Source organism: Hippoglossus stenolepis, chromosome 4 (genome assembly GCF_022539355.2).
Source record: "Hippoglossus stenolepis isolate QCI-W04-F060 chromosome 4, HSTE1.2, whole genome shotgun sequence".
Taxonomy (NCBI): domain Eukaryota; kingdom Metazoa; phylum Chordata; class Actinopteri; order Pleuronectiformes; family Pleuronectidae; genus Hippoglossus; species Hippoglossus stenolepis.
This window is the reverse complement of record NC_061486.1, coordinates 16,827,215-16,852,035: the sequence shown is the minus strand read 5'-3', so window position 1 is coordinate 16,852,035 and position 24,821 is coordinate 16,827,215. Positions and strand designations below refer to the sequence as shown.

The window sequence follows — 24,821 nt, the reverse complement described above, 5'->3', positions numbered from 1 at the left end:
AAACTACTGCGTCAACAATATGTCAAATACCATAAAAGAGCACTGTGGTCTAAGTATTATTAGGCGAGGCAGACGCCTGTGAATACCAGTAAATAGGTGCAGTGATGCTAAATTTAGCAGCAAACTTGTATTTAGATCTAGTAGTGCTAACCAAACAAAGAAAACCGGTATGTAGCCGCTATTGCTGTTGTTTCTTGTGCAATTGTAAAAATCTCCATTTAGTGACTTTACATGCCGTTAGCAGTTGGAAAAAAACAGGAAAAATGTTGTTTTGCAAAATATCTGCATTGGTGTCCACAGGGTGTTAAGCTTCGCTGATTTCTTTTATAGATTTGTCTGGAAACGTTTTCAACATTTACAATGCAATGACTTATCTTGTCATTCATTTCAATTAATCTAAAACTAAATCTGAAAAAAGTTCTTCCCACTGTTGCACATACACCCGAGCAGTCTACACTTGCCCTATGTCAAACTGATAATTTGGGAACTCCCTCTGATGATTTTGGTATTTTTTTGTTCTCCACATTTTTTCCTTAAGAGACAGGCCTGAAAAACATGCTTCATCTTAGTAGTAACTTGAAGCTGCGGGTTTGACAGATGATGACGGTGGATTTGTGAAACCGTGGAATTTCACAATCAGCAGTGTTTAATAAATCTATCACAAGAGTTCAAAAGGTGAGATATATATTTTTTCAATATATTCACTCAGCGTGACATGAGACAGTCACTCGCTCTCAGCTGTCACAGTTATCAAAGACACCTGATAATTATGTTCTGATGATAAAGAATCAAACTGATTTGATCAAAGTAAATTCTCTTGATCTTATGATAAGGTTTAGCTGCACAGAATCTATGATCCACTGTGATAACTGCTATTGAGACAGACTGATTGTTGGATGGTGCACAGTTTTTTAGACAGCTCTTTAATCCACTGCACAGTCTTACAGTAACATGCTGTGCCAGAGAAGTTATCTTTAGGTGTGTGTGTGTGTGTGTGTGTGTCCCTTTGTTTATGTATTTACAGTACGCTTATGAGAGCTTAGTTCCAGTCTTTGATTGACTGCTGCTGATTAAATGTGTTTCTATCCAGGGGTGAACCTCAGGCTGATAACGTCTGCGGCTTTCATTCGTCCACTTACCATTTTGAACAGAGCTTGTATATTTCAGTGTGTGTGTGTGTGTGTGTGTGTGTGTGTGTGTGTGTGTTAATGTTCTGACAGAGTATCTTCGCTCACTTTGAGGAATTCCCCCCAAGGTTTTTTACCCCCGTGTTTGTTCGGCATTTTGCTCGTTCTTTTTTGCCTGCCATTGAAGTGTGTCTTTGTGTGCATTAAAAGGGGGTGTGGGTGAGGTGTGTGTGTGTGTGTGGGTGAGTGGGGGTGGTGGGGGTGGGGGGGAGGTGGGGGTTGACACAGGGAGACGTGTGTATTCGTAGAAAAGGAAACACAAAAGTACACATGTAAACACGCTGAGCAGAGTAAACACTACTTGGCTTTTCTGCTCTGAACTACTTATCACTCTCTGCTTGAGAGACCAGATGACCCAGATATGATAAAACCTATTACACATACGTGTGTATGCAAGAGACATGTGCACATATATGCAGGCAGACAGAAGCACATAGTAGTGAAACAGGGCAACCTCAGTTATACTCCTCTGTGGACAGGGACAGCTGCGGACACACCACAGATGCAAAGTCGTTGCTATTATATTTCCTTCTAGCCTGCTTGGACGAGCCTTGTTGCATCGTGACCACGCACACTAGCATAGAAAACTTGGCGCAGACCCTACAAGTTGGAGGGGACGCACACGTTCCACACAGAACCACATGTAACAACCTTTAATGACATTAACGTCACCCAAAACCTGAAGCACCCTAACATACTGACGGGAAAGCCTAGTACTGTCTTAACATTGTTGTTAACAAACACAGGCAGAAACAACAACTGTTGCAGATTTTGTAAAAACAGTATAATTTATCATATGTGTAAATCATTTTAGTATTTACTGCTAAAATGAGTCAGACCGTTTTCAGCATTGTCAAGTGTGACTGCCCCCTACTGGAGATAAATATATGCATGACTGGATATTATCTGTGGGAAGTCAATATTAAAGTTGGGGTTAGTGAGTAGTTCTATAAAAAACTTATTTGTTGAAATCCTCTTTCGACCTGATGGCCATCAATAAATAGTCATCTGGGGGAAAAGGACTGTAACAAACACAAACCTGTGCTTTCATTGCAAACTTCAAAAGCCGGAGAGACACCGCTGAGGCCAGAATTTAGCGAGCGAGTAACAGAAAAGTGGGATTTATTATTTGCATATTCTTAAGTGTAGCCCTCTTTTCCAGGATTACCAACTGAAGCTTTAATCCTTGACAGGTATTCTGAGAAATAATATCGTCAGATGGTAAGAAAATAATTCCAATTATTATAATTAGGTATGTAATATCTAAACCTGACAGGGCTTTACTTGTTTATCAACAAATCTCTTTCGTCCTACTAGGAATGCTTATAGTACTAAACTAGCTATAATGCAATATTTATGAATTCAAAATCTAAAACAGAAAATCCTGAGATAAGCTCTATTTGAAAAGGTAAAATGAAATAGTATTTGCATTTGAAGTTATATTTCATAACACATCTAGGCAATTGCAAAAGCACATTGATGCGTCCAGGCACAGCGGCTCAAAACCACTGTTATGGAAACACATAGACAGATACACAGACTGATGTCCTGAGATGGGGGTGCACAAGATCTGTGTATCCGAGGAAATGTGCCAAATATTCTGGAAATGTAAATGCACCATTATCTTTACTGAGATATGCAACAATATTACTTGCACACAATTTATACTCAAGTAAAAATACACACAGACACAGTAAAATGCAGACACGCTGGCACCACACACAGTTTGAGCTAAAAATGTAGATGTTGCTTGCAAAGAATGTCCATGTGGCAGTCAGCGCCACAGTTAACCTTTTAAACAAACAGACTACCAGGGACCTCACACAGAAAATGTTTGTGGAATGCAAGTGTTATTTATTCAAAGTGCAACTCTGCAAAAAAAGAGAATATGACTTCTATTCCTGGCAGTGACAGAACCACAGTATGTCTCATAAAGGCTTCTGGCAGATCTTTCTCATTCCTCCTCTTCTTTCTTCCAATAGTTCTTCTCTTATCTGTTGCCTTCCTCTCTCCGTGCCATCTTATCAGTCTATGCCTCGCCCTGTATCACTCCATCTCTCCAGATCCTCCTCTTTCAATCTCTCCCTTTCTCATTTCAGTCTTTATCTTCCCATCCCCTCCATCTGTTTCAGCTCTTTTTAATCAAAACCCATTTCACTCTGTTGGCTCTGTGAGCAAATGCAACGTGGCAAACAGTGTCACAGACGCACAGAACAAAGAAACCTGCGCAAGGAAAATACTGTACATTCAGTCAACCTTTTCACAGGTACTGAGAAACAACCAAAAAGAACCAGGTTACACAGTAAAACACTCTCTCTCTCTCACACACACACACACACACACACACACACACACACACACACACACACACACACACACACCACACACACACACACACACACACACACACACACACACACACACAGGTACAGCTGTTTAACAAATGAGTGGCTGACCTTACAAAAGCGTGTGAGCTCTCATACTCTGGAGGCAGGCGGTGGTGATATCAGTGTGAGTGTGATGTCATGGGGTGCTTGACTGTGTCTGAGAACTCAAGGTGGCCTTGTCTTTGATAACATGCCCTCACACAATATGCAGCCAGTCACTAAATCAAATTCCTCACATGCTTTAGCATCTTAACATGAAGTATGCAGCCAGCCTCCTGTTTTGAAAGTAGAGAGGAGTATTTGACCAAACAATCCCACCCCAGAAGTCAATTTCATAGCTATTCCGGAGCTTTTAATATTATCATATGATCCTGCAATAAAACCTGTGTCTTCATTCAGTGGCTGCATCCTTCAGAGGCTGCATTTGAAGACAGACCGTGTCACAGCAGCACAACTATAGGCTGTCCCCTTTCGAAGGCTCCTTCTAATACAGCAGTTGCGTGGTCTTGTAAATGTTTGAGTTTTCATTTTTCTGATCCTTTTAACGACTTTGTCTGGTCTGTGATTGAAGGTTGATATCAAAGATCATTCTTGACCTCGAAAAGAGCCGTTGACAAAACAATCCCACCTCTAAATCCATTGAGTTGTTGTTCTAGAACTTGAAATCATATCACGCAATTTTCCTAAACATAACGTGATCTAAATATAAACTTCTTTTTTTTAATGTAAGTGCATTTAATGAATTCTTTCTCTGTGAGGTGAAGGAAAACACAGATGTGTTTTGGCATGAGTGGACGGCCATGAACCTGTCAGCTCCACCTCGCCATATCACGTCAAAGCCTGGTCATTTATGACAGGATGCAAGCAATAGCAGGGAGGAGTGTCGGCGAGGTTACTGGAATTCATGAGTCACACTCAGGACACCCGACATGAAACTACTCCCTGCTGCCCTCCCAGGCCCACACAGACACAGACACAGACACACACACACACACACACACACACACACACACACACACACACACACACACACACACACACACACACACACACACACACACACACACACACACACACAATTACAGGCTCTCCCTTTCTAGGGAATCCCCCAAAAAACATTTGTCATCTCGAATGAACACACACACATTGCATGAGCCAAAGGTACCCCACCCCTAAATATTTGGCAGACAGCCTCCCTCCCCTACACAAAGTAAAATTAAAGGGTGGTGACCCCTTGGACAGTCTGACGACATAGGTGTGTGTGTGTGTGTGTGTGTGTGTGTGTGTGTGTGTGTGTGTGTGTGTGTGTGTGTGTGTGTGTGTGTGTGTGTGTGTGTGTTGTGTGAGATGCAGCCTTGGAAAGTGAGCTGAGCTGGGCGTAGTTCTGTGTGTGTTGGAGAGGGCAGCAGGAGAGCAGTGAAAGTCTGGAGGGGAGCTTAGTAAAGAGTTGGAGGGCACAGAGAAGGAGGAGGGAGGAAAAGGTGTGTAGAGGCAGATATGCCAAGTTAAAAGACCGGCCCCTCCACTTTTCTGCCCTGTCAGCTTCGAAAGAGAGATAGCGAAACCAACGGCAAGCCAAATGGATACGGTATAAAGGAGGAGATGGAAGAAAGCAGGACTGATAGAGGAGTGGAGGGGGATAATGATAAGGTAGAGCAGGACTGAGTGTAGTGCCAGACATCAGCAGAATATCTGATCTGATCAAATAAAAAAAAAGAGATTTAAAAAAGCATGACCCAGTCACTGTACAGCATCTGGGCCACAGATGAAGCCTGGAGACAAACCATGTTTCCGACATTATTAATGGGAGGTTACGTTTATGCAGTATTCAAGATGATCCAAATATACACAACATCGTTTTACAGATTTTTCTTTGTCATTTAATGAGGGATGGCTAAATCCATGTAAATGATACATTTTGTAATTCCCGAAATCTCTGTCTGTATGCATGAGGAGCGCATATCTCGAGATCTGTTCATCTTATCAGCTTCACACTTATCATGTGTATTGTTATGGGCTCAAAGTAGTGCAGTGTTGAATCTAGTGAGATTTAGACACGTGAGCAACCAACCATCTGCAGCAGCGGTGGCTGGGACACATCGGCGCAAGTAACGTTGTCCAGTCACGACAACAATGCATACATGACAACAGCTGATTCTGAAGTCCAGGGTTCTGGTTGAACTTCACCAAAGTTTGAATAAACATGCTCTCTGTGCAGCAGCGGGGGCACAGCTTCAGGGGTGTGTGGACTGAGTCCTGCGGCCGGGCTTCACTGCTCAGTTCAGCTCAGAAAGAAAACTGCAGCCATCATCGTTACAGGCCAAATAAACAGGCATGTTTAGAATGGGCGTTGTCGTTAAACAACTGATGAGGTAGACTGTAATTCAAAAGCAAACCTATTGCTTACCTGATCACTTGACCTTAGAAATAACAAAATGTGATATTATAGTATCATAATTCAATAATGACAATTTGTTTGCAGTGGTTTGCATGGTTGCATGATCCTCTCTGACAGTTTCAGTAAGCTAACGTTAGTCACTGTTTGCAAACTTACTAGTTACAATAGCTCTGTGCAAAGAAAACAAAATCCAGTTAGCAAAATAACATGTCGATGTAGATTTCCAGTCTTTACGCTAAGCCAAGATAATCAGCCGCTGGTTTTAGCTTGATATTTAACTGACAGACATGAGGATGGGATCAATCTTCTCATCTTACCCTTGGAAAAGAATAAGCAGATTCCTCAAAATGTTGAGTTGTGACCTTAACACAGTGTTTTGAACATTATACAGCCTTGCTTTTACTGACATCTCTTTCTTTACTGATTAATGTGAACATATGAGTAGTGCAGAATAATTCATCTCACTGATGTGCACTGTTTTCCTTGGACTATAACAGCTCGATTTACAAGCCCTTTTACAAGCATTTCTGAAATTGATCGGGGTTGGGACACCGTGGAGGAGAAGTAGAGAGAAACCTGAACGACAGAGAGAGAGGAAGAGGGAGACAGATGTTCGGTCCTGTGGTGAAGTCAGTCCTTTGGCTGAGCGATCTGACTGGCACAGTAGATGCAGATAACAGAGGAGCAGGAGGATGAGATGGAGAGGAAGGAGCGGTTGGAGGATGCGTGGAGAGAGTGATGAGGCAAGTGGATGAAATGAGGAGCAAAAAGAGAGTAATGGCAAAGAAGAAAATGAGAGTTTATGGGGAGGATGGCAGGCAGCTGGAAAGGGGAATTAAAAAAAAGGTGGGAGAATAGACATGTGGAAAGGTTGGGCGGGTTAAAGCAAAGAAGCACTGAAAAGAGAGCTGTTGTCTGTCGATATATGAGCTTCAGAAAAACAGCTGACAAGCAGGTGAAAGAAAGTGTGAGAAAAGGAGTGAGCAGAGGGATAAAACGAGACAAACTGAAGTAGAGAGTGACGGATGTGAAAAGAAATAGAGCAGACGTGAGAAAACAGTGATAGAGAATGGGGAGGGAGGGTGCTGAACAACCAATGAAACTGAAAAAAGAACATTTCGGGATAAGAAGAGCATCAAAGGAGAGAGGAGTTTGGGGAGCAGCACCCCCTAAAAAGTGCGAGAGAAGAATAAGGACCAAGGGAATGTGTTTCTCCCACAGCATTCACTCTGTCTCACTTCTTAACATCTGTCAGCCAATGTGACTCGACAGTAAATGCATGCTCTGTTTGTGCGAGTGTGTTTGGTGTTGATGTAGGAACTCTGAATACCGCGTGCACGTGCAAAACTAAGTGCAGTCGTATCCTCTGGCCTCCATCAGTGTTGTGTGTTAACAAATGGAAACTAATAGAGCGCTTGTTCCAAACTCAGCACCTGGGAGTTCACCGAAACTGTTTAAACTATTAAAACAGATGTAAACACAGCGGATAAATTGACTTTTTCGAAATCAACTCTGCTGAACTTTGCCACTCAGCTGGACTCAGTTGTAAAAGAGGCTCTCAGATCAAATATGTCTTATAAAGTATCCAACCGTCAAGTTTACACAGACACAGGTGAATACCGACATCGATTCTGACTCAAGGCAAAAGGGCCACCACACAGCTCCCTTAAAGTTAATCCAATCATCTTGATCGCCCACTGGTGGCTGACTAAAGTATAGGCCTTCTCTTTATTAGTAGATGGGACATGGATTTACTAGATTAAAAAGTCAAAATACACGAAACAATTTTTTTTCTCAAAGATGGTTTCTATCATTTGGGATAGTTTGTATCACACCACTGTATTTTATCCAGTAAGTGTGGTTTTAATTGGGTATTTGATGCTGTAAAATGGGCTGAAACGTCATGATTGACAGCTGAGACTAACTCACGATTGGTCAAGCATGTATATCAGCGGGACCTCGCTAACGTGACTCCATCCCACGATCATTACATTATGATATTACATATTATGAATTCATTACTGTGCAGACTCTGGATCCAAATCCAGAATGCTTTGGCTTCATTGTTGCACAACCGGAGGGAGGTGAGACACATGGTCCAGATTTATATACACTTTATGATTTACACAAATAAATAACTCTGGTGTATAACGACAAGATGTTGCGTGCAAACGTGCCTTCAGAGGGGATTGTTAAAATCCTCTTAGCTGATCTGTATCAAGATGTGGTCAAAGTATGTACTGTATATAAAACCTGAAGATTGACTTGATGTCCACAGTATTCACTTAATTTACTTTCCAACCTAGACATGTCTGTTCAGGCAGGTTGAGGATAACTTGACCCATGATTGCATTATTACATTGTTCCTCATGAGGCTCGAAAGGCTTCAGTGTATTCATTCATATTGTGTCATTATTTCCTCTTCTCAATTGTTAGAAGTTGCTGCATTTCTCTGTAAAGTTAATACTCTGAGATACATTGAAGGGTATTTTTCAAAAGGATAGAAAAACATAATAATCAGGAAGTTTGGGAGGTAGTTATTAAGGCAGACAACATAATTGCACTGCTACACTCACACCAAACATACTCAGCAAAAAGTCAATAAGTCCTTAGCAATGGGGCAGTTGTGTTCTGCACCTGATAATTCTGCTGCAACCGCTGCATTCACACGGCCCTGCTGCTGTTAAAGCATTTCATGAGCTCAATAGCTCCAAACATTCATCCACATGTACTGCTCCGAGGATGGGTATCCGTGGGAGGGAAAATGTTGTTGTCACATTCTGCAGCGCAGCAGGGAACTTGTTGAGCCTTCAGGGTTGTGTGATGAGGTCTGAGCCTTGAGGCCAAAAGAGATCACACTGTAATAGGATTGCCAAAGAGAAGGCGGTGACTTGATAGGATAAGATAAGATAGATATTTATTGATCCCACACTTGGGAAATTCTGATGAGGCCACTCCCTAGAGTTTTGAGGGGCCCACTCAACACAGCTATAGCACAAAAATGTTAGCTATGAGGTCATTCATTGTGTGCAAAGGAATATTTGTGGATTTTGTTTCATTTCACGGAGACACTTAAAGGCACTTAAAAACAAAAGCAGGAGGTGAAACATGTTTTCTCAACAAAAAGACTCGAGGAATCAAATATTCCAAATGTTGTCAGCACCTGCTGAAACTTTAATAGTACAAGACACTGATATGGAAAAAAATTGTGGCATGCCAGTGGGTTTCTGCTACCGGGGCTAAGTGAGGGTGAGAACATGACAAACGTCAGAAGTGACACTGCAGAAAGATGAGCGCAGGAGCTTCTCTCACCCCAGGAGATCGGTCCCTGCTGAAGGAAAGAGATAAACACTGTGTATTCATGTTGTGTGTTTTATATGTGTGTGTGTGTGTGTGTCTGAGATATAGAGAGACAGAGGGGAGGGGGGGTTTGACAAATCTTCTAGTGCACTGTGAGAGCTATGTCTTTGTTACTTCGACAATGGTGCTCTGACACATATGAAAAAGATTCTTTTTTCCCTCCTGCATCAAACATTTTTATCTTTGCCTCTCCAACTGTCAGCGTTTCTCCCCACATTTCCATCACTTTCTCTGGTTCTCCATTTGGGTGTCTCAGCATTTCTGCTGCCGTCTTGCTACCTCTCCCTCTGTCTCCTCTTGTCTTCATTAGCTTTCCCTTTCCTGTTTTCATTTCATCATTAACTTCTGGTATCTGAGCGACAAAGGGTAGGGAAGGCAGAGTGAGAGAAGCACTGAATACAAATACAGAGGAGAGAGGGAGGAATGGGGAATAGGGGACATGGATAGGAGCACTGAAGAAGGGAAAAAAAGGGATACGGCATTGTTAGGGTGATATCAGAGGGGGGAATAAATGAGCGAGAAGCCGTAAGAAAAGTTAACAGACAGAAAAAAAGAGCAAAAGAGTGAGAGAGAATGAAAGAAGAGAAGGAAAGAAATGGCAGGAGGATGATGTTAAGAGCTACTGTGAAGCCTGCAGCAGAATAAGTGTTCCCCTGGTGGAGGGAAGGTCAGATACACACTGACAGTCAGACCACTGCTTAACCCTGCACTCTGGCCACACACACTCACTCACACACACACTTCACTTGGGCACAAGCTTGCATACACATATGCACGACTTCAGACACACACACACACACACACTCACACACACACAGCTGATGTAAGACAGCCAGACTGAGAGCAGGATAGCTGTCTAAACATAAGCATCTGCTCAGCATCACACACAACGCTCAGAGCAAACATGCACACTAACACACTGAACATCTACAGCGTCCAAACAGCCCTTAGAGGGATCAAGGCTGATATTTGATAAACTTTAGCTACCCCAGCTGGGGCTTAGCTAACACACACACTCACACACACACACAAACTCTTACACACCCTCACACACACTGCGAAAGGAAATGTCACACAGTTTTTCATGAAGTTGCAAAGAGACTGAAACATGAAGTCATGGAGATTTAAAGTAGAGGGCTACATCAGATGTTTATTATATTGTGACTGTATATATGGTACATGGCCTTTGATGTTTTTTTTCCTACACGCATATTTGCATGAATATCATTGTGTGTGTGTGTGTGTGTGTGTGTGTGTGTGTGTGTGTGTGTGAGAGAGAGCGCGTGAGCGTGATGCAGAGCTAATTGATTGTCCTCGTCAGCCCTGCTGTTCAGACTGCAGCAGCTGTCAACAGGAGCCAACTGCTACTCTAACAAGCCTTACACACACACACACACACAGACACACACACACACAGATTCGTACTCTCTCACAAGTACGCACACATTATCACATTAGCCCTTAATGTAAAATCAGATGAACAGACTCACTTAAACGTACACACAAAGGCACACATGCACACACAGAGGCAACTCGGAGGATCTATGAAATGCACACGGTGTGACTGGGTCTAAGCTGGCATTCTTGACATTTGCCAGTTGGAATGACAGACGTCGGACATATCTGAAGAATCCTTTGACATTTCCTGATACGTGCCGTGTTTAACAAAGGCCCGGCTTTGAGTCAAACCTGAGGCCAGAGTTGTACAAAACAGAAATTCACTTTTCGATCTACAGGAGCAGTGAGCAGAAGGAGCTTGTCTCATGATCCTCGTTTTTGATGTTACAGATACTGTTCATCTGTATAGATTACGACTGTTAGGGATTTTTTGGGGACTATATTGATATGAGGGAGTAAAATATATATTGCAATGATTCCCAAGATGTCGTTATCAAACCCTTGTGAGAAAGACATTTAACTGAGGCTTAATATTTAACAGTTTTGCAGTGGTGTGATGATTAGCACTGTTGCATCGCAGCAAAGAGTTTCCTGGTTTGAATCCCTGTTTGCTGGGGAGTATTCTGTGTGGAGTTTGCATGTTCTCCCCTTATTTGTGTGGGTTTTCTCGAAGTAACTCCAGCTTCCCCCCACAGTCAAAAGACATTAGGTTAGTGAGGTTGATTAGACATGATCTAACTGACCATGTGTGTATGGCTGTTGTTTGTCTCTGTACGTTGGTCCTGCGATACCCTGGCAAAATGTCCAGTGCCTATACCCCACCTCTCCCCCAATGTCAGCTGGGATTCCTCCAGTGGTATAGATCAAATATATAGAACTTGAATTAAGAAAACAAACAGTTTTTACATAAAATGTTCACATGAATCCACATCTCTTCTGCATTGTTTATTTTTTTTAATCAACCAATAAATTGGTCAGGCTTGTGTATTAAGGACAGGTAATATTGAAGATAATGCATATTCCAGATAACACTGCATCAAGCCCCATATAGTCTGCACACACACACACACACACACACACACACACACACACACACACACACACAGGGAGGATATTGCTGATGAAGTGTCGGCGAATACACTCCATCACAGTGTAGGAGGTTACTTCAGGACTGGCCCCTCTCATCCCTCATTCTTTGCTTCTCCCAAACCTGCCCCTCCCTCAAAGCCTCCTCACAATCTGTTCTTACAACCTGAGTTCGCTCACTCACCCCCACCTGCTCCTCTGTCTTTACTTTGCCGCCTTCTCCAACTCATGGATTTCTGTCCTATCTATCGCCTCCCTCCCTTTTTTGTCTTTCCCTTTCCTCCTCTCATGTTTATGAGAACTTGTTTTTCATCCTCCTTGATTAGCGAGATGAAGGGTTCTGTCAGACGCTGTCCTTTGACTCCTCCTCCTTACTTAGGTCTATGTATCACCAGAGTTGTGCATGTGTATGACACAACATGTGTGTGAGACTTCGTGCATCCTTTAGAGAAAGAGTTTCTAAATGTTGCTGTGGTCCTGAATATTCTGTCTTTTCCTTTTGATGCAATTTTACTTTGTATATTGTATATTGTGCATCTGTATGTGTAATCAGCACATATGTTAATAAGAATAATAATAAGGATAAAAACATTATGCAAGATAGTTGTATTACCTCTGCCAAGGAGCAGATTTCCAGAAAACGTGGTAGAGAGGATGGGATGGGACATGGGCCAAGAGAGACTGTAGCATATCTGGACAAATGCATTATAACCATGGTTTGTTTTATTACTGACATTGCAAGGTTTTTGTGTTTGTTTTACATTGTCACTGATTTTCTAAGGAATAATTCATGGATCTACATGAAAAAAAAGTAAGCACTTACGGGACTGATCCAAATAAAAATCATTATCTATATTTAGATATAAATAGTAGATAGTGGATATTCTACTCTACATAAGTGAAGTTACTGATTAAAATAGGAACAATTGCAGCTGGTGTTGCTTTAAAATATAAAAATGAACATACTTTATTGTGCAATGATGATACATTTGATGTCAATCTCTTGCACTGAGAGTGTTATGCCATCTTAACACAGGTAGGCTTTCTTCAACCTATGTGGCTCTCTTTCCCTCTCTCCCATTCTTTCTGGGTTTGTTAACATCCATGCATGTGTGCAAAGGTTTCTGTCCATCACTTTAGTTGTCTCAGTGTGTGCATGGGCCATGAATATCCATATTTCAGTGTCCAAGCACCCATTCACCGGCATGCGCGTGTGTGTGTGTGTGCAGCCACTGTGTTTGTGTGTTGTGGCTGCCAGAGCCGCTCAGGCACAATGTCTCCACTGACCTGTCCTCAGTGCTGACTCAGTGAATGTTGGTCCGCTCTGCATTATTCATCAAGCTTAGCCAAGGTGTTAAACAGGAGCACATCACAGCAGAGAAGGGAGCATGCTAAGTAGACTGGCGCAAGGCAAGGAGAATGTGGGGTTGTTAGCTTAGTGTGATACACAGATTAGCTTGTAGAAACAAGACCAAAGCTGTGTCTCATTCCCAATCACACACATTTCAAAAAGGATTTGAGGACGTGGTGTGTTGACACCGACAAAGATGATTAACATCTTAAATATGTTTGATGTTTGAGTGTTGAAGAACATTCATAGTTCAACTACATTTATGCTCCAGTTAAATGATGAACCATAAAAATACCTCTGACAAGGGGCATGTCCTGTCTGAGCTATAGCTTTTGTTTGTGCTGTTGTTTTCTACTACAGGTAATAATAACACAAATAAATTTCACCTTTTCTGAAGTTTTACAAAACATGACATCCCTGTGATATACCTAAGTAATTAAGCACTCGTATAAATCAATATGCTGAAAAGGTTTAAAGCATAGACTCTATATAAAGATGCACAACATGTCACCAGGTCCTCCATAAAACCAAAATGTCCCTGTTAAGAACACTGCCATCTTCCACAGTAGCGTTCGGAGGATGGAGCCACGATCTCCAGATCTTGCTGATACTTGCTCTAGACCTGACTTTTTATTTTGGTCTAAGCCAAAGGCAACAAAAACGCTTTGGCTTCACTTTTGGAGAGCCATCATGTCGTCCAGCTTTATATACAGTCAATGGTTTAAAGGTTCAGTGTTCAGGCACTAGTGTCATCTAGTGGTGAGGGTGAAAATTGCAAGCCACTAGAAACAGGTGAAACAGGCTGACGATTCTTACTTCAGGTGATTATAAAACTAGTTCAAAAATAATTATCAATGTTATATCCAATTTCTGCCAATATACCCCTCGCCCCCACCCCTAAATCCTACACAGAAATAATGACTATAAAAAATCATCACTATCTGTTCAACTTTTTAACTACCAATTTTCCACCCCAGTTGGCAGAGCACAGCTCATCCCTCTTCTTTGTGCCCATTAGCCAAATGTGTCCCCATCAACAAGTGTTGAGTCATAGATGCCTGAGAGGCAATCACAAAAAACAAGTGGATGCTAATGCTAATCAAAGGCCCAAAAGGACCATTGAGAGTTGTTGGTAAAGATCGAAGGACATGCTAAACAGCTCTGAAACAAAGAACAAATGTGTAATGCCTTCTGAGTCAGAGCTTTCCATTGATGTCTCTTCTTTATTTTTCTCTTTATAAATAGAATGCACAGCTAATTTGCACAAACAAAGTGACACTAACACAAACATGCACATAACGTCACAGATTCACACAAATGAGTGTAACTCAGGCAGGCTCTGTAAAGCAGCCTATGCACTGCTTAATGTGTTGAGGTTTACTCTGAGTTTGTTCTGGCTGTCTCTTCCTCTCACCTCTGTCTTTCTCTACCTCACTCGCTCAGTCACTGCCTCTTCAATCTTCCTCCCTTGTCCATCCCAGAGTCCTTGATCTCTGCTCTGTCTCATTCCTGATTCTCAACCTCTCTTCACGTCCATTTTGTCCTTCATGCACTATTTTGTTTGTCTGTCTGACTTTCTTCCTGATCCCCCTCTAACTTTCTCTCTCCGTGAGGATGTCCACCCTGGCTTGTGTGTATTGTTTTTTTTTCTGAAGAGACTGAACGAGCTCAGTAAACAGTAGTTCTGACATGTCTGTGAATGTTTGTCTAACCTCCTCTGTCCGTGTCACAGCACATGCCTTCATGTTGGCTTCAAAGGGGCACACGCATTCACCTTCACTACTGACCTCACACAAAATCTTTAAACTCAGACATGTGCTTACAGAGCATACACACGTGTCCTTTCCTTTCTCAACCTCTTACACACTGAAAATGTCCCCCCACACACATTAAGAGTGTAATCCCCCCTATGAGTGCAGAATGGAAAGAGCCCAAAACCCTATAATGTTTTGGGGATGGTACTAAAACTGTTATGGGAACAAGTACGTTGTCATGGTGAACTTTTATCATACCGACGCACCATGGCAACAGCTGTAGCCCATGGAATTGTTTTGGGGTCGTTCATCCTTTTCTCATGAACATTATAACTTAGGAACTCCTTCAAAGAATTTCATCAAATTTGGCACAAACATTCACTTTGACTTATGGATGTATTGATAAGAGAATTGGGTTGTCTGGCGGAACTGTCAGGTAGTTCTAGATGTCACTGTCCTGAAGATGAGGAGTGAAGGAAAGAGATGAGACAATGGATGAGCTGTGAATTTACAAGAAAGAATACAGCAATATGCAAAATGTATAGAGAGTTTTTTATCTTGCTTGTGAGTCTCTTGTATGTGGGACGTTAAATGTGTGAAGCTGTTTGTGGAGGATTTTAGTCAGTGTGAGTCATCAGTATCCACACGGTCAGACACCAATAGTTCCAAGAAGCCTTGAAATAGAAAGTTCTATATGATGTTGTTACCAGGCAACCATGATGTTTCTAAGCGGATGTTTCAAATTCAAGTCTTACACAGGTTAATTTATTACACTGTTCCAGTTGATGATAGGAAGAGGATAGATAAAAGATATAGATAAATATATTTGTAAGTCAAGCTATCACTGCTAAGCATGTGATACAGAATTGAGCACGTCGTAGCCCTATGTGGTCGACCAGGTTTTTAAACAAGCACACATAGCAATGACTTTGTAGCATTAGCAATTGAAACATTCAACAATCAATAGGGTTGTGCATGTTTTATGCCACTCAGAATATGGACGCTAGCTGGCCAAGCTTACATCATTAGCACTACTTTCCACAAGATGCTTATTTCTGGTCATGTTGTACCAACACCTGCTGAATCATTGGCAGCTCCATCACAGCTCAGAGTTGTGTTCGTTCCACACTCTGAAAAGAAATGGTATCTGACTGATGTTACCACCCTCTACCCCATGGGTTCATTTATGGTGATGGCAATTTACCAGACTAATATAACTTCTAATAACGTGGCCTTATGTAAAGTCAGTTTTGCACAGTTTAAATCACAAAATAGAGACAAATAAATGTGATTCTGGTTTTACTTCTGTGTCGCATGGCTCACTGCTCATGTGCATGAGTGCATCCTCTTCTTGATGTTATCCCATGACACTCTGACCACAGCTCTGTGGCCATCATGCAAATGCAGCAGCTATGTTGTGTCCAACTGAAGGGACATAATGCATGTAGTATGTCCTTTCCTATAATTATATATACAGATATGGGCCTGCTGTTCTCTATAATTCATGAATATGTTCAACCCAGCTGCCTACATATGCAATTCTCAGATGAATGCCTATGTGGCCTGCCTAATGCACTGGACACTCCCACGCGCCCTTTCTTTAAAACATGCACTTTCCTTCTTGATCATCATTTTGTTAGTTAGACTGGAGAATTACTGAAAGGTCCCTCCTGTCTCTCAGTCCTTTCTATATTCGGCCTTCATCTCCATGCCAACGCTTCACTCCAGCATCCCAATTCCCCACACTTTGACTCAGAAACTGCAAAATAACATGCAGTCTCTACGTGTATGTAAACGAAAGTGATAGAACTTGATTGGTTTAAGCAGCAAATGTGGGTCTGACAAAAAAGTAAGATTTGATCAGAGAGAGGGAGAGAGACAGACAGTTGTGAAGTACTGTTTTTTATCGTGGGTTTGCAATTTGTGTCTAAGCATTTAAAATGTTGAAATGTGAATTATATATCAGGTGTTAATAAATGTAAACAAAAAGTCTAAATTAGAGCTTTCTGTGATGATCAGAAAAAGAGGGAAGCAGAGGTAGAGAAGATGGTGCAGGATGGAGTGAAGACGAAGGGAGGAGAGATGCAGGGTGAGAGCCGATGCTGACCAAAGCTGACACCCCTCGGCATGCAGCGTTCATCCCCAGGGTGTGTGTGTGTGTGTGTGTGTGTGTGTGTGTGTGTGTGTGTGTGTGTGTGTGTGTGTGTGTGTGTGTGTGTGTGTGTGTGTGTGTGTGTCTTTTTCATGCATCTATGGTTGTTTGAGCGTGACTGGGGAACGAGGGAGCATATTTAAAGATGATTTGTCATGAGAGAGTGGCAAAACATTGGAGCCAGCACAGGCTTTGATACGCAGCACAGCGACACAAACGCACATGCACGCACATAGACATGCACACAGACCTTGAGCTAACATTTAGCCAGATGGAAAAGGCTTTGGTTATTTCTCATGGGTGGAAAATACTCTAAGGGTGTTAGTACAGCTTCCCGCATCAACAACCAACACACACACATTTATAGATGCACACAAACACAGATCGATATATACAGTAAAGGCGTACAGATGTGCACATACAAACCCAGTTTTACATATAAGCAACGCACAAACACACACATGCTCACGCAGTGTTTAGCAGTGTTTTACAATGTGTTGCCAACAACAGATGAATAAACAATTCAGCAGATAACTGGGAATGGCAGCAAATGGGTCTGTAATAATAATAATTATAGTCATAGTAATAATGATGGTGATAATAATAATGGCAGAGGAAAATGGTTTTATAACCTGCCGTCTGTTTTTTAAATCCAATATGTGTCTAGATTATTGGTAGAGCTACTGCCACATTCATTCAAAGCCTATTTATAAAACTGCCATTTAAAGTCAACCCACATTTACCAGATTACCGTAGTTTAGCTGTTAACTGTCTCACAGTATATCAATCTAATGCAAGCTATCCAGCGCTGCATACAAATGGCACGTTGTGTTTGTACGGAAAATATGAAGCTGTAGCAAACAGCCGGTTAGCTAATCCAAGTGTAAAGACTCAAAACAGGGGGAAGCGTCTACCCTGTTTCTGTCAGAAAATAACAAAATCCCCACACTGAAACCGTCGTAAGACATCTGGAAAATGATTGTTCTGCATCTTCTACGAGGATGGCATCTCTTATCTGTCCTTGCTTGCTGAATTTTCCAGAATTTTCCAGACACACATTCACACATATGCTCATTTAGACATTTTACTTGCTTGGAGGATAAGTTTCAGAAAATGTGTGGAGCAACTGACCCGGACATTTGCGTTCTCACATACAGTCTAATTTTATAAGAAGATCAAATCCCAATCCAGAACAGTTTAAAACAACTACCTACATCTGCATAGAAACTGATAAATGCCACCAAGAACAAGAACAGCAGCAGCATCACTTTCCTCTGGGGAGTTTTTCTCAGCTGAAAGTGAATGTGTTATGTGTGGCCTGTTAGCTGGTGCAGGGGCGGACGAGAATTCATTTTAAAAAGATGAAAGTCGTACAGGGGATGTCAGACAGGGGATGTCAGATGGGGAAATGGGATAGCCTTGTTATAGGTAATGTCCTGTGGGAGAGTGTCCCCGAGGGAGAATGTATCATATGCAAACTGTAACTCAAGAAAAACAGGGTTGGGTTTGGTTTGAACAGAAAGTGACTTGGAATAAAAAGTGTTGATTTAAGCGAGTGTTTGCACACGTGGGATATCAGCAAAATCAATTTAATCAAGAGAGAGCTATAAAGTTAAATATCTCACCCTCATCATCACTTACTTCTTTTGCTGCAACTTCAGTACTTTCTCAACTCACACTACTTTTTCGTGTCTGTGATGCACACCGGTTGCTGGGTGACTTATGTGTGATTGGCACTCGGATCAGAAATAGATCTCAGAGCCATAGAGAACATCACACCCTGGCACTGGAGGTGGGAGCCAAGTTTAATTAGTGAGAATTTACCCACATACATCCTGGCAGACACACTTTGATATACCGTCTAACACACACACACACACACACACACACACACACACACACACACACACACACACACACACACACACACACACACACACACACACACACACACACACACACACACACACACACACACACATAACCGAGTCAAGCTGCATCTTTGTGACGGTTATTTAAGTGTCTCATCATTAGTCTCAAAGCCTAATTGCCAGTGTCAGACATTGCGTGTACCATTGTGTATTTAAGTGTGTGTGAGTATTTAAATCTCGAGGTGTGAGTCAGATTGACAGTGATATTATCTGCACTACTGACATCATCCTATTTCCTGAGGTTGCACAACGTTGATTCTCTGCCAAGTTTGGAAGATGTAAGTGTTGTGTGACTGCAGGTCCCATAAAAGACCCTATAAATGAACACTAATAATTTTGTAGATGTGATGAACACCTGCAACTTTATATATATATATCTCTATATATATAGATATATAGAGATAGATATAGATACAGATATAGTTGCAGCTATGTAATGAAACATCTTAAAAACAGCCAATTTAGCCACAAAAAATATAACAATTATGACAACCAATCAAGAATTAATCATTTTCCAAAACTGAGAGTGGTTCAATAGTCTTAAAGAGAGAAGTAAAGGAGAACGGGCCTGTGAAAGAGACAAATTAAACTGAGACTTTATTTGCTGACATATTTGGAGTTACTGGAAATAACATGCCCACTAATAAGAGCACTAATAGCAGCCTCCCTGTTGTGAAACGACTTGGACGGTGGCGATGCCATTTGTTATATTGGCTCTCACACACTCCAACATTTTGAGTTTGACTACGAGAATTTAGGTTGAGGGACTATTCAACTGCAAAGTTGAAGCAACTTACTTTCACATTAGATGAACACGTGTTTTCCTGAAGCATTTAGTCTCCAGATTTTAGGGATCCATAATATATTAGACACATTGAAATTACTTATAAATAAAGTCACTGTATTCAATATGTCTTTGTAGTCAGTCTCTCTTTCATTCTGCCTCCATCTGTCTCCAGAGCTGAAAGATCCATATCTTACACTATTTGATAAAATTTTGTATTAACAAATGTATTATTTTTAATGGATGCTGCTATCATTAATAACAACAATACATATATTAGTGTCACTCTTCTTATTTTAAATATAACAACCAGTCTGATGGAGCTTAAGTATTACATGGTTACACAACTGTTACATCCCTCTCTTTCTCACTTCTCTCCCCTCCGTCCAACCCACCGCTCCTCTCTTTCCCATTTTTCTCCCCTCGCCCAACCAGCCGAGGCAGATGGCTGCCCACATTAGTCAATACAGGTGTAACAGGCCAAATTAACCCCCGCCCAGATTAAACCTGGGTATACTTTGGCCCAGGCCAGAGTATACCCCGGGGATAAACTGTCCTAGGCCAAACTATACCCGGGGGTGTAAAATAGCCTAGGCCATACTATACCCCTCCAGGCCAGAGTATACCCCAGGAGATAAACTGTTTTGATGTTGTTATCAGTGTTTAACTTTGAACATTTATATTGTAGCGAGGACTTGCTAGTCTTAGAAGTTGAAGTTTCAGGACGTAGTAATCTTTGATCTTTGTGGAAGTCTAATATTTTTTCTGTTTTTCTGGTTGAAGTAATAAAAGTCTATGTTTTAGAGTTTTAAGATTTAAGTAAGTTAGCTTTCTCACTTAACTTACCTGACAAAGCTGAACCCCCAATAAAATGTTGAAAAATTAAGTAATTCTTGTGTATATCACTCAACACTACTGATATCATGGGGGTATAATCTGGCCTGAGGGGTATGAATTGGCCTAGGCCAATTTATACTCCGGGGTATAAATTGGCCTAGGCCATAATATACCCGGGGTATAATCTAGCCTAGGCCCCTTTAACCCCAGGTATAGTCCGGACTGGGGGTATACTATGGCCTGTTACACCGGGTCTGTATGGAAGTATGAGTAGCTTTTTGAATGAAATATGACTGACACTGCCAATCAAGTACTTCACACATTCTAGGTTGTTTTTTAAAATTGTTAATTTGTCTGTTTGTTACAGATACTATTCTGCTATACAGTCTTAAAAACAGTACATATATATGTCAAGTCTGCAAGTCTATTTAAAGAGCCATTCAAGCCAAAAAGCAGCATAGTTACTGTTTCTTCCCAACTCTTAAGTGCTGCAGTCTAGAGCTAGATAAAGAAAATGTGTTATTGTCTTAGCATTTATGGACTTCACTGCATATCACTGTGCCAACAACGTATGTGCTGGGTCTATGAGGATCCGGCTCTGCCCTGTCTCCATTTCAACCCTTTCCCCCGAAGCCGTAGACTTACATGCATTTGCAAAGCAAGCTAATGAAATTAGCTGCCAATTTCCAGTACTGTCAATTCTCTAGACTGGATCTTTAACAGAGAGCCCATTTTCTAATCATTGACTCATTTGCATGAATTTGCAATGGAGTCACTGACATCACTGCATGATTTATAGTAAGGTCAATGGTGTGAGTGACGAGCAGTATCCAAAAGAGACGGGTGGTACTTGAGCATATTTGCATATTTTCTCATTTCCAAGTCTTCCTCCCTCTTAATGCTTTCTGTCTCTCACACACTCTTTTCCCACAGAAACACACTCGCTTGTGTGCTTGGATGTGAACATAAATGCTGATTCATGTTAGAATATATGCACATTCCTATTAGACCTACACACTATACTCAAATATGCATACATGCACACACACATACACCTAACATACTGTAGGTTTAGCCAATCAACAACCAGATTAATAGCTTTTTGAAAAGATTTAGCAATAACAATTTGCCAGAACAGACAAATGAAAGATGTTGGGGTTGGTCTCTTGTCCAGCTGGATAGATGAGCTGGTCCATCATTTGGTAAAATCACTGGAAGATGTTATTTCAGTCTGTTAACATCTCTTTCTGCTGATTAACTAATTTAATGCAACAAATGTCACAACGGGTCAAACAAACAGAATCTGGCTGTTGCTGCTTTGCTGCAGCTACAAGTTTCCTTTACCAGTGTACAAGTTGATATTACAGTGTAAGACTTTTCTAGTAGTCAAGCCAACCCCACCAACCACCAACCAAGCTCCATCATTTAGTTATTTTAATGATCTCCACATTGATTTGAGACTCATTCAGCTGTGAGCTTGTGAGCTGCACCTAAGCCTCAAAGTGGAATGATTACCATCTTTCCTTTATCTGCACTGAGGCGTGTTTCTCTCCGTCGGTCAACAAGCTCCTCTGCTCTTTTCTATTCACTCACACATAGAACTGATCTTTACAACAACCTGCTGAATTTCTTTCTGTTATATGTTCCTGGACACGCGGAGTGACGCTTCTTCTGTGATAATGAAGGTGAAAGGAACACAACGTATTGAGTGATAATCTTCACTCCTGTGTCTGCTCATCTCTGTTGCTCTTCAAACACAAATAAAATCCACTTTAATCTGAGGTCCTAGCTGTGCGTGTCTCATGTTGTGTGTAGCAGGGGAACTGCTTGTGCACAAAATGTTGGACTGGAGTCAAACAAACACAAAGTAATGGAAAGGTCCTAATAAGTTTTCATTAGGGTTGGTGTTTATTGTTTAAGTGCAGGCCAGCGGGGAAGTGGGGTAGGAGGATACTCCAGCAAGATATTCCAGCACAGTACAAGGTAACTGGGCCTAGTGTTTGTCTGCCCTAATTCTGAATCAGAAGAGGTTATAATTTTGTATAAACCCTGCAACTGACACTGATGAATATTAGGAAACAAGTTGGGGAAAGTTGCCTCTATTCAACCAGTTCAGAGGTCAGGGTGAGCTGCAGAGCATCAGTCCAGTAAAAAGCTGGATGGAGTTTATTACCTTCATCACACTTGAGCAGGTTGAATGCTGAAACAATGAGTCTGAATCCAGGTTGCTGGTCAAAAACAATCTGTAAACCTCTAGGCTTGCTGCTCTTTTCTGATGATAAAGAGTTTTCTACCACAACTAAAGTAAAACTGTAAATATCCTACAAACTTCCCAAACACAATGATATTGTGTGACCTTTGAGTGGGTAGAAGCTGATTAGCTCACCCAGTAAATTCTCCAGAAACAGGCTGCGTTATTGTGGAGAAACCCAACAGAGTTCAAAGAGAACAAAACCACATTAATTAAAAATACGAAGAAATGATAATGATATACACGTACACACACACAAACTAGTTCCCTTATGCATTATATGCTGATAGACACAAACACACACACGCACACACACACACACACACACACACACACACACAGAGCACTGTTCCCCAGGCACCTCAGTGGGTGAGAGTTCCTGACACATAAGCACTTTTATGACTGAATGGACCTACACAGTCAGGCTTCTGATCAGCAGAGTGGAAGAATCCCATTACAAACTGTGCCCTGTTACACACACAAACACCCACCCACACACACTCACAGATGCACACGCACATTTATTCACATACGCATAAATGCTCATATCTGAAAGTACACACTCTCTCTCTCGCTCTCGCTCACACACACACACACACACACTCTGAGGTACAGTGTTAATTGCTGAGGCCAGAATTAGCAGGAGGTGAGGCTGCCAAAGAGTGCTGAATGACCGATGAGACAGAATTACTGACTGAGGCAGAGAGGAGGAATCTGAAGAGAGGAAGAGATGGGATGAGATAGCAGGAGGAATTAAGGGAAGTTTGCAGTAAAGGGGTGGAGGAGAAGGCCAAAGCTTCATCATCATCTCCCTTGGGTGCAGGTTGCGGTGCCTTGATTATGCATTCAGCTCTCTCGCAAAAAAAAACCCACTAACCAGTCAGAAAAATAGCCCAGTCAGCCTACTTCAGCACACAGCCTGACCTTAGAGTGTGTGTGTGTGTGTGTGTGTGTGTGTGTGTGTGTGTGTGTGTGTGTGTGTGTGTGTGTGTGTGTGTGTGTGTGTGTGTGTGTGTAGGTGTGTGTTTCTTTCTATGGTTGTTTATGTTCCATGGTCATTTTTAGCCGGCCCTCAGAGCTTCAGAGGTCTTTTTGAGGGTTAAGACTCTTTAGGTACAGGTTAGAGTTGGGTTTGAGGCTAGGGTTAAGGTTAGGGTTAAGCTTGACAGATTGGTCATTGCGAGCGGCAACATAACACCCCTCCCTTTCAACTGGCCCTTGAGGCACAAGACTCGGTACAGTCTTCTGCCGGTGTCGTTGCTGGAAAAGGGCGAAGAAGAGGAAACACAAACAGAAATGTTTTGCAGTTGGCTTATTTCCTCCAAACACTTTGCGCTTGTGCCGTTTCTTTACTGTAGCAAACTGGTCAAAGAGTGTGGCTTCCATTTTTCCTGCAATGCATCTTCTTTACCTACAGTCCGTAATTTCCCTCCAGGAGCCATCAGATATTGGCTATGCTCCCTCATCGTGTGACATAAATAAGGAAGCATAGAAATAACTGTAGATGGCACGTGACGTCATGTGCAAACACAGGAACAGTGAGTGAAGTCTAGGCTTCAAAGATTAAGATGAGGGGTTAGGGAATGGAATATGTCAGTTATTGTCCTCATAAGTATAAAAAGATGTGTGTGTGTGTGTGTGTGTGTGTTTGCGCATCTGTGTAACAAATTCTCTAACGTTTTATTGTGCAATATTAAAAGAGGATTTATGATTGAGTTAATTAGTTGTTTATTGGTATTTACTGATTAGCTATTACTTTAAACACTTTGGAAAGTACAGTTATAGTTTATAAAACCAGTTGGTAAAGCAATAAAAGTAAAAACCCAAACCCATGGTAGCCAAAAGGTATAAATATATCCAACAACAGGTTGTAGCCCAGACTGACAGTGGTCATGTCACTTAAAGGGCAACTATTGTTCTCTATAGCTGCTATAAAACTAGGTGT

General features: G+C 41.6%; 1 protein-coding gene across 1 annotated transcript in view; it reads left to right on the top strand.

The window, feature by feature from the left end:
• pdgfd (platelet derived growth factor d) overlaps positions 1-24,821 on the top strand; it is a 52,294-nt gene that overhangs the window by 1,859 nt on the left and 25,614 nt on the right. The window lies entirely within an intron of this gene.